Source organism: Triticum urartu, chromosome 4 (genome assembly GCF_003073215.2).
Source record: "Triticum urartu cultivar G1812 chromosome 4, Tu2.1, whole genome shotgun sequence".
Lineage (NCBI taxonomy): Eukaryota > Viridiplantae > Streptophyta > Magnoliopsida > Poales > Poaceae > Triticum > Triticum urartu.
The window spans coordinates 80,914,880-80,923,093 of NC_053025.1; positions in this window are offsets into that span (position 1 = coordinate 80,914,880).

Below are 8,214 nucleotides of genomic sequence, written 5' to 3' on the forward strand. Positions count from 1 at the left end.
CAATGTTCATAAAGGAGGAGCGTTACTGGTAACGTCCGAAGTAAAGTGCTATAAATGATTATTAAAGCCATGACAAATCCCGACCATTGCTGAGTGAGTGGCTTCACATCTTCTGGTGGTCGAGTGGTTGTTCGCATGGTCGAGTGTCTTCAAGACTATCGAGTGGAACATAGCTTTTGGGTCGAGTGGATGATGATTTCTCTTCGACTGCTTCTGGTTCTTTTAGAGATGTCCTTGGGGAGGGTATCTTGGACAGATCCATGACCCTACCCTAGGTACATAGCTTCGCTAGGCACCTCGCGAGGTCCTTGTGACGCAAGCCATGACGACCAAGGCCAGGCCGGCACCAGGCAGGCGCCATCGCGCGTAGTGTCCTCATTTCCTCTTTGGTTCTAAAGAGGCAGGCTCAGGCGAGGAGTCCCGAAGCATCAGGCAAATGTTTCCATATCGGTGCAACAAGACCAAGACCAGCAGGAGAGAGGTCACCATGGAGCCCAGGATGGCTGAAAGGATCGAGAAGAGGTGCCTAGAGGGGGGGGGGGGGTTAGACACTAAGTGCCAAAAGTTACAGTTTTTAATTTCTTTAAGTTGAAGTGGAGTTTTGGCACAAGTTTAACAAACACAATACATATCAAGCAAGCATGCAAAGAGTATATGAGCAGCGGAAAGTAAAGCATGCAACTTGCAATAATGTAAAAGGATGGGATTGGAGTGTGCAAACGCAATTTGGAGACACGGAGATTTTGGAGATGTGGTTCCGATAGGTGGTGCTATCGTACATCCACGTTGATGGAGACTTCAACCCATGAATGGTAACGGCTGCGCGAGTCCACGGAAGGCTCCACCCACGAAGGGTCCACGAAGAAGCAACCTTGTCTATCCCACCATGGCCATCGCCCACGAAGGACTTGACTCACTAGGGTAGATCTTCACGAGTAGGCGATCTCCTTGCCCTTACAGACTCCTTGGTTCAACTCCACAATCTTGTCGGAGGCTCCCAAGTGACACCTAGCCAATCTAGGAGACACCACTCTCCAAGAAGTAACAAATGATGTGTTGATGATGAACTCCTTGCTCTTGTGCTTCAAATGATAGTCTCCCCAACACTCAACTCTCTCTCACAGGATATGGATTTGGTGGAAAGAAGATTTGAGTGGAAAGCAACTTGGGGAAGGCCAGAGATCAAGATTCATATGGTAAGAATGGAATATCTTGGCCTCAACACAACTATAGGTGGTTCTCTCTCAGAAAATGTATGTTGGAAGTGTAGGTTCGTTCTGATGGCTCTCTCTACGAATGAAGAGGAGGTGGAGGGGTATATATAGCCTCCACACAAAATCTAACCGTTACACACAACTTGCCAATCTCGGTGGGACCGAATTGATAAACTCGGTCGGACCGATTCAGCAAATCTAGTGACCATTAGGATTTTCGGTGGGACCGACATGCAACTCAGTAGGACCGATATGATTAGGGTTAGGGCATGACGTAATCTCAGTGAGACCGATTACACAAACTCGGTAAGACCGATTTTGGTAACAAGCTAACCGATTCACTCATTTCGGTGAGACCGAAATGTTACGAAAAGGAAACAGAGAGTTTACATTGCAATCTCGGTAGGACCGATTACGCAAACTCGGTGAGACCAATTTTGGTAATAGATTCATACAGAGAGTTTGCAATCCCATCTCGGTGAGATCGAGATCCCTATCGGTGAAACCGATTTGCCTAGGGTTTGTGGGAGTGGCTATGACGTCTGAACTCGGCGGCGCCGGATAGAAAGAATCGGTGGGGCCGAGTTTGACTTTTGGTTTAGGTCATATGTGGATGTGAGAAAGTAGTTGAGGGCTTTGGAGCATATCACTAAGCATTTTGAGCAAGAGCCTCATTAAGCAACACCTCATCCCTCCTTGATAGTATTGGCTTTTCCTATAGACTCAATGTGATCTTGGATCACTAAAATAGAAAATGTAGAGTCTTGAGCTTGAAGCTTGAGCCAATCCTTTGTCCTTAGCATTTTGAAGGGGTTCCACATCCTCTAGTACATACCACTTCATTGTTGAACCTATCTGAAACATACTAGGTAAAAGTGTTAGTCCAACAAGAGATATGTTGACATTAATTACCAAAACCACGTAGGGAGAACTTGTGCTTTCAACGACGTCACCACCAGAGCCTTTGGCAGGCGAAGACCAGCTTTTGTCAGGATAGCTTGTACTAGTCGTCCCCCTTCAAACTGGCCGTTGTTGGATCCCTTCCCGCCTAATATTTGGGAAGAGGACCAGGGCCCTATAAATAGGACTAGCCACCATAGTAGGAGGCAACGGAGAACGGGTCAAGACATCTCACCTAGAATTGGATCCACTCCCTCCTCACACATACAAGCTCACCGAGCTTAAGAACACTCTCCTCAGGAGGTTGTTCTTCACTTGTACTTGTTCATCCTCAGCCCACGAGGCAATCCACCACACCACACTGGAGTAGGGTATTACTGTTGGGGAACGTTGCAGAAAACAAAAATTTTCCTACTCGTTTCACCAAGATCCATCTAGGAGTTCATCTAGCAACGAGTCATCAGATGCATCTACATACCTTTGTAGATCGCGTGCGGAAGCGTTCAAAGAACGGTGATGATGTAGTCGAACACGACGTGATCCAAATCACCGATGACCAAGCACCGAACGAACGGCACCTCCGCGTTCAACACACGTACGGGACGGGAGACGTCTCCTCCTTCTTGATCCAGCAAGGGGGAAGGAGAGGTTGATGAAGATCCAGCAGCACGACGGCGTGGTGGTGGATGCAGGGCGTCACAGTAGCAGGGCTTCGCCTATACTACGCGAGAGAGACGTAACGGGGAGAGAGGGAGGCGCCAGGGGATGGTATGTGAAGTCCCTCCTCTCCTCAACTATATATAGGGGTGCCAGGGGGGCGCCGGCCCTAGTAGATGGAATCTACTAGGGGGGCGGCGGCCAAGGGGTGGGGGGCTTGCCCCCCAAGCAAGGGGGCGCCCCCCTTAGGGTTTCCCCCCAACCCTAGGCGCATGGGCCCTTGGGGGGGTGGCGCCCCAGCCCACTTTGGGCTGGGTCCCTTCCCACTTCAGCCCATGGGGCCCTCCGGGATAGGTGGCCCCACCCGGTGGACCCCCGGGACCCTCCCGGTGGTCCCGGTACAATACCGGTGACCCCGAAACTTGTCCCGATGGCCGAAACAACACTTCCTATATATAATTCTTTACCTCCGGACCATTCCGGAACTCCTCGTGACGTCCGGGATCTCATCCGGGACTCCGAACAACATTCGGGTTACTGCATATACATATCTTCACAACCCTAGCGTCACCGAACCTTAAGTGTGTAGACCCTACGGGTTCGGGAGACAAGCAGACATGACCGAGACGACTCTCCGGTCAATAACCAACAGCGGGATCTGGATACCCATGTTGGCTCCCACATGCTCCACGATGATCTCATCGGATGAACCACGATGTCGAGGATTCAATCAACCCCGTATGCAATTCCCTTTGTCAATCGATATGTTACTTGCCCGAGATTCGATCGTCGGTATCCCAATACCTCGTTCAATCTCGTTACCGACAAGTCACTTTACTCGTACCGTAATGCATGATCCCGTGACCAGACACTTGGTCACTTTGAGCTCATTATGATGATGCATTACCGAGTGGGCCCAGCGATACCTCTCCGTCATACGGAGTGACAAATCCCAGTCTTGATCCATGTCAACCCAACAGACACTTTCGGAGATACCCGTAGTCTACCTTTATAGTCACCCAGTTACGTTGTGACGTTTGGTATACCCAAAGCACTCCTACGGTATCCGGGAGTTACACGATCTCATGGTCTAAGGAAAAGATACTTTGACATTGGAAAACTGTAGCAAACGAACTATACGATCTTGTGCTATGTTTAGGATTGGGTCTTGTCCATCACATCATTCTCCTAATGATGTGATCTCCGTTATCAATGACATCCAATGTCCATAGTCAGGAAACCATGACTATCTGTTGATCAACGAGCTAGTCAACTAGAGGCTTACTAGGGACATGTTGGTGTCTGTTATTCAAACATGTATTACGATTTCCGGATAACACAATTATAGCATGAATAAAGACAATTATCATGAACAAGGAAATATAATAATAATGCTTTTATTATTGCCTCTAGGGCATATTTCCAAAAATTACACCACATCGGTGGCCCGAACCAGTATAAACCCGGTGTCCTTTGTTCTGCGTGTTCGATGTGTTGAGCTTCGAGATTGCGGAGAGAGCGTGAGTGACACGTCTCCAACGTATCTATAATTTTTGATTGCTCCATGCTATATTATCTACTGTTTTGGACTATATTGGGCTTTATTTTCCACTTTTATATTATTTTTGGGACTAACCTGTTGGAAATATGCCCTAGAGGCAATAATAAAAGCATTATTATTATATTTCCTTGTTCATGATAATTTTCTTTATTCATGCTATAATTGTGTTATCCGGAAATCGTAATACATGTGTGAATAACAGACACCAACATGTCCCTAGTAAGCCTCTAGTTGACTAGCTCGTTGATCAACAGATAGTCATGGTTTCCTGACTATGGACATTGGATGTCATTGATAACGAGATCACATCATTAGGAGAATGATGTGATGGACAAGACCCAATCCTAAACATAGCATGAGATCGTATAGTTCGTTTGCTAGAGTTTTTCCAATGTCAAGTATCTTTTCCTTAGACCATGAGATCGTGTAACTCCCGGATACCGTAAGAATGCTTTGGGTATACCAAACGTCACAACATAACTGGGTGACTATAAAGGTAGACTACGGGTATCTCCGAAAGTGTCTGTTGGGTTGACATGAATCAAGACTGGGATTTGTCACTCCGTATGACGGAGAGGTATCGCTGGGCCCACTCGGTAATGCATCATCATAATGAGCTCAAAGTGACCAAGTGTCTGGTCACGGGATCATGCATTACGGTACGAGTAAAGTGAATTGCCGGTAACGAGATTGAACGAGGTATTGGGATACCGACGATCGAATCTCGGGCAAGTAACATATCGATTGACAAAGGGAATTGCATACGGGGTTGATTGAATCCTCGACATCGTGGTTCATCCGATGAGATCATCGTGGAGCATGTGGGAGCCAACATGGGTATCCAGATCCCGCTGTTGGTTATTGACCGGAGAGTCGTCTCGGTCATGTCTGCTTGTCTCCCGAACCCGTAGGGTCTACACACTTAAGGTTCGGTGACGCTAGGGTTGTGAAGATATGTATATGCAGTAACCCGAATGTTGTTCGGAGTCCCGGATGAGATCCCGGACGTCACGAGGAGTTCCGGAATGGTCCGGAGGTAAAGAATTATATATAGGAAGTGCTGTTTCGGCCATCGGGACAAGTTTCGGGGTCGCCGGTATTGTACCGGGACCACCGGAAGGGTCCCGGGGGTCCACCGGGTGGGGCCACCTATCCCGGAGGGCCCCATGGGCTGAAGTGGGAGGGAACCCAGCCCATAGTGGGCTGGGGCGCCACCCCCCTAGGGCCCATGCGGCTAGGGTTGAGGGGAAACCCTAAAGGGGGCGCCCCCTTGCTTGGGGGGCAAGCCCCCCACCCTAGGCCGCCGCCCCCCCTAGTAGATTCCATCTACTAGGGCCGGCGCCCCCCCTAGCACCCCTATATATAGTGGGGGAGAGGAGGGACTTCATACCCCAGCCCCTGGCGCCTCCCTCTCTCCCCGTTACGTCTCTCTCTCGTAGTATAGGCGAAGCCCTGCTACTGTGACGCCCTGCATCCACCACCACGCCGTCGTGCTGCTGGATCTTCATCAACCTCTCCTTCCCCCTTGCTGGATCAAGAAGGAGGAGACGTCTCCCGTCCCGTACGTGTGTTGAACGCGGAGGTGCCGTCCGTTCGGCGCTTGGTCATCGGTGATTTGGATCACGTCGTGTTCGACTACATCATCACCGTTCTTTGAACGCTTCCGCACGCGATCTACAAAGGTATGTAGATGCATCCGATGACTCGTTGCTAGATGAACTCCTAGATGGATCTTGGTGAAACGAGTAGGAAAATTTTTGTTTTGTGCAACGTTCCCCAACAGTTCTTCCCGGAACGTGAGCTTGAATCTTCCAGCGCTCCTCTTCAGGCAGAGTGGCGTTGAAGGTTCCCGTGAAGCTTGGTAATCCAATGTTCAGGTACTTGGTGACTTCCTTCAAGTGCAATCCAAAATGTGTGCCTTCATCCGGTTGAGCGTACTTAATCTTCTTCGCGTGCGTCATCCTAAAAGAGTAGAAAAGATAAGGAGTTAGAAAATGAGAAGAGAATGGTGATCTATGGCTTTAACTTAGTGGTCGTGTCCTACAGTCAGCGTGTGCTCTGATACCATCTCTGTGGCGACCCGACCCGAATGGATCAAGTCTACTGTGCTCCGGTGTCATCCCTGGATCAGTAATGCTGACACCACACAGTACAGCGAAGGATTTATAGCAGAGTGGCAATCACACACTTATTACATCGTTGTCTCAAAGAGAACTTATTACAATAAATATGGCTTAAGGCCATCTAATAACGATAACAGCGGAAGACTCGGAAGATAAATGGGTCCATCAACTCCAACGGCATCACTGAGTATAGAACCACGACCTAAAACACCTCAATCATCGTCTGAAAAGTCTGCAACATGAGAAGTTGCAGCCCGAAAACGGGTCAGCACATGGAATATGCTGGCAAAGTAACACATAGAGAGTAATGAAATGCAGCAACTATAGTATATGCATATATGGCTGGTGGAAAGCTCTATGGTTACAGTTTTGCGTAAAGCCAGTTTTTCCCTACTCCAAAGGAATAAGTTTATTTAACTATCATGGTGGTTGTGAAACATCGAGAATGGTTGACAGCATTCTCAATCCCAATTAAAGTAACATCATTAAAACCCAACAATATTCATTTAAAGTAACGTGATGAGATCAACAGGATAATCCAAGAACTAGATACTCAAGATGTCCATAACCGGGGACACGGCTAATCATGATTAGTTTGTACACTCTGCAGAGGTTTGCACACTTTTCCCCACAAGACTCGATCGCCTCCGTTGGATTTCTCGCACTACATGGTGTTTGAGAAACGGATGACCGAGACATAGCCTTTCAGAAGCGCTAGCACCTTACGATCGGGTAGACCGGTACACCTACATCCCCTACATCTGCTAGTCTACCACTGTAAGAGTTCGCACAACTTAGTCAACTATGCCAGAGCCCATAATGGCTTGTGGCTGCACACGGAAGTTTCTAGCATGAAAGATCTTATGATCCCTTTGAGCCTGGGTGGCGGTCCAAAAGAAAACAGGCAAGTCCTGATAGACATCAGGTGCCTCAATCCACCCAGATGTGTGTTTAAGTTGCCACCTTAGATAAACCATTAAAATTATCAACTCACATCTGTCATGGATTTCACTCACCCAATCCACGTCTACTAGCATAGCTTGGCATAATAAGCAAACGTAGAAGTAACTCCCAAAGGTTTCATAGTAATACAGGTAATAGGTACTACCTCATCTACTTCCCATCCCACAATTTAATTAGATCCTAATCATGCAGGGTGAAAGGATTGATCTAATGCAATAAAACATGGGTTGTAGAAAGGTATGATCAAAGTGTTACTTGCCATGCTGATGATCCGCGAGACCTAGGGAATCGAAGTAACAGGCGACGCAATCCGGGTGATCTATCGCACACAAACAACAAGCACACAATAAGTACTCATCTAATGCACAGGTAAAACTCGAACAAGAGAACGAACCAGGAAGTTCAACTTAAGAACTCCGTTGCACAGAAAGAAAGAACCGAACAGACGACGGAAAAACAAACGGCGGAAGAAAACAGCTCGGTTCTAGCAAGTTGAAACTAGGTCAAATTTTACCGGGGCAAAAACTTGTTTAAGTTGAATTAGACGGAACGGCGGTTTCGAAACGAAACTCCAGGCGCTTGAATCACCTGATTCCGATAAACGAGCGAGAAGATAAACTAGAACGAAGATCGGATCTGAGATCGCGATCGCGGAATAAATCCGACGAAAAGAAAAAGAAGAACGGTTAAACGAACGGACGTTCGTTAACCTAGAAGAATCCGGTGATCACGTTCGTTAGGACGAACGGTCCGGCGAACGGTCCAAAGGCAACTAAATCGGAAAAGAAAACGAATC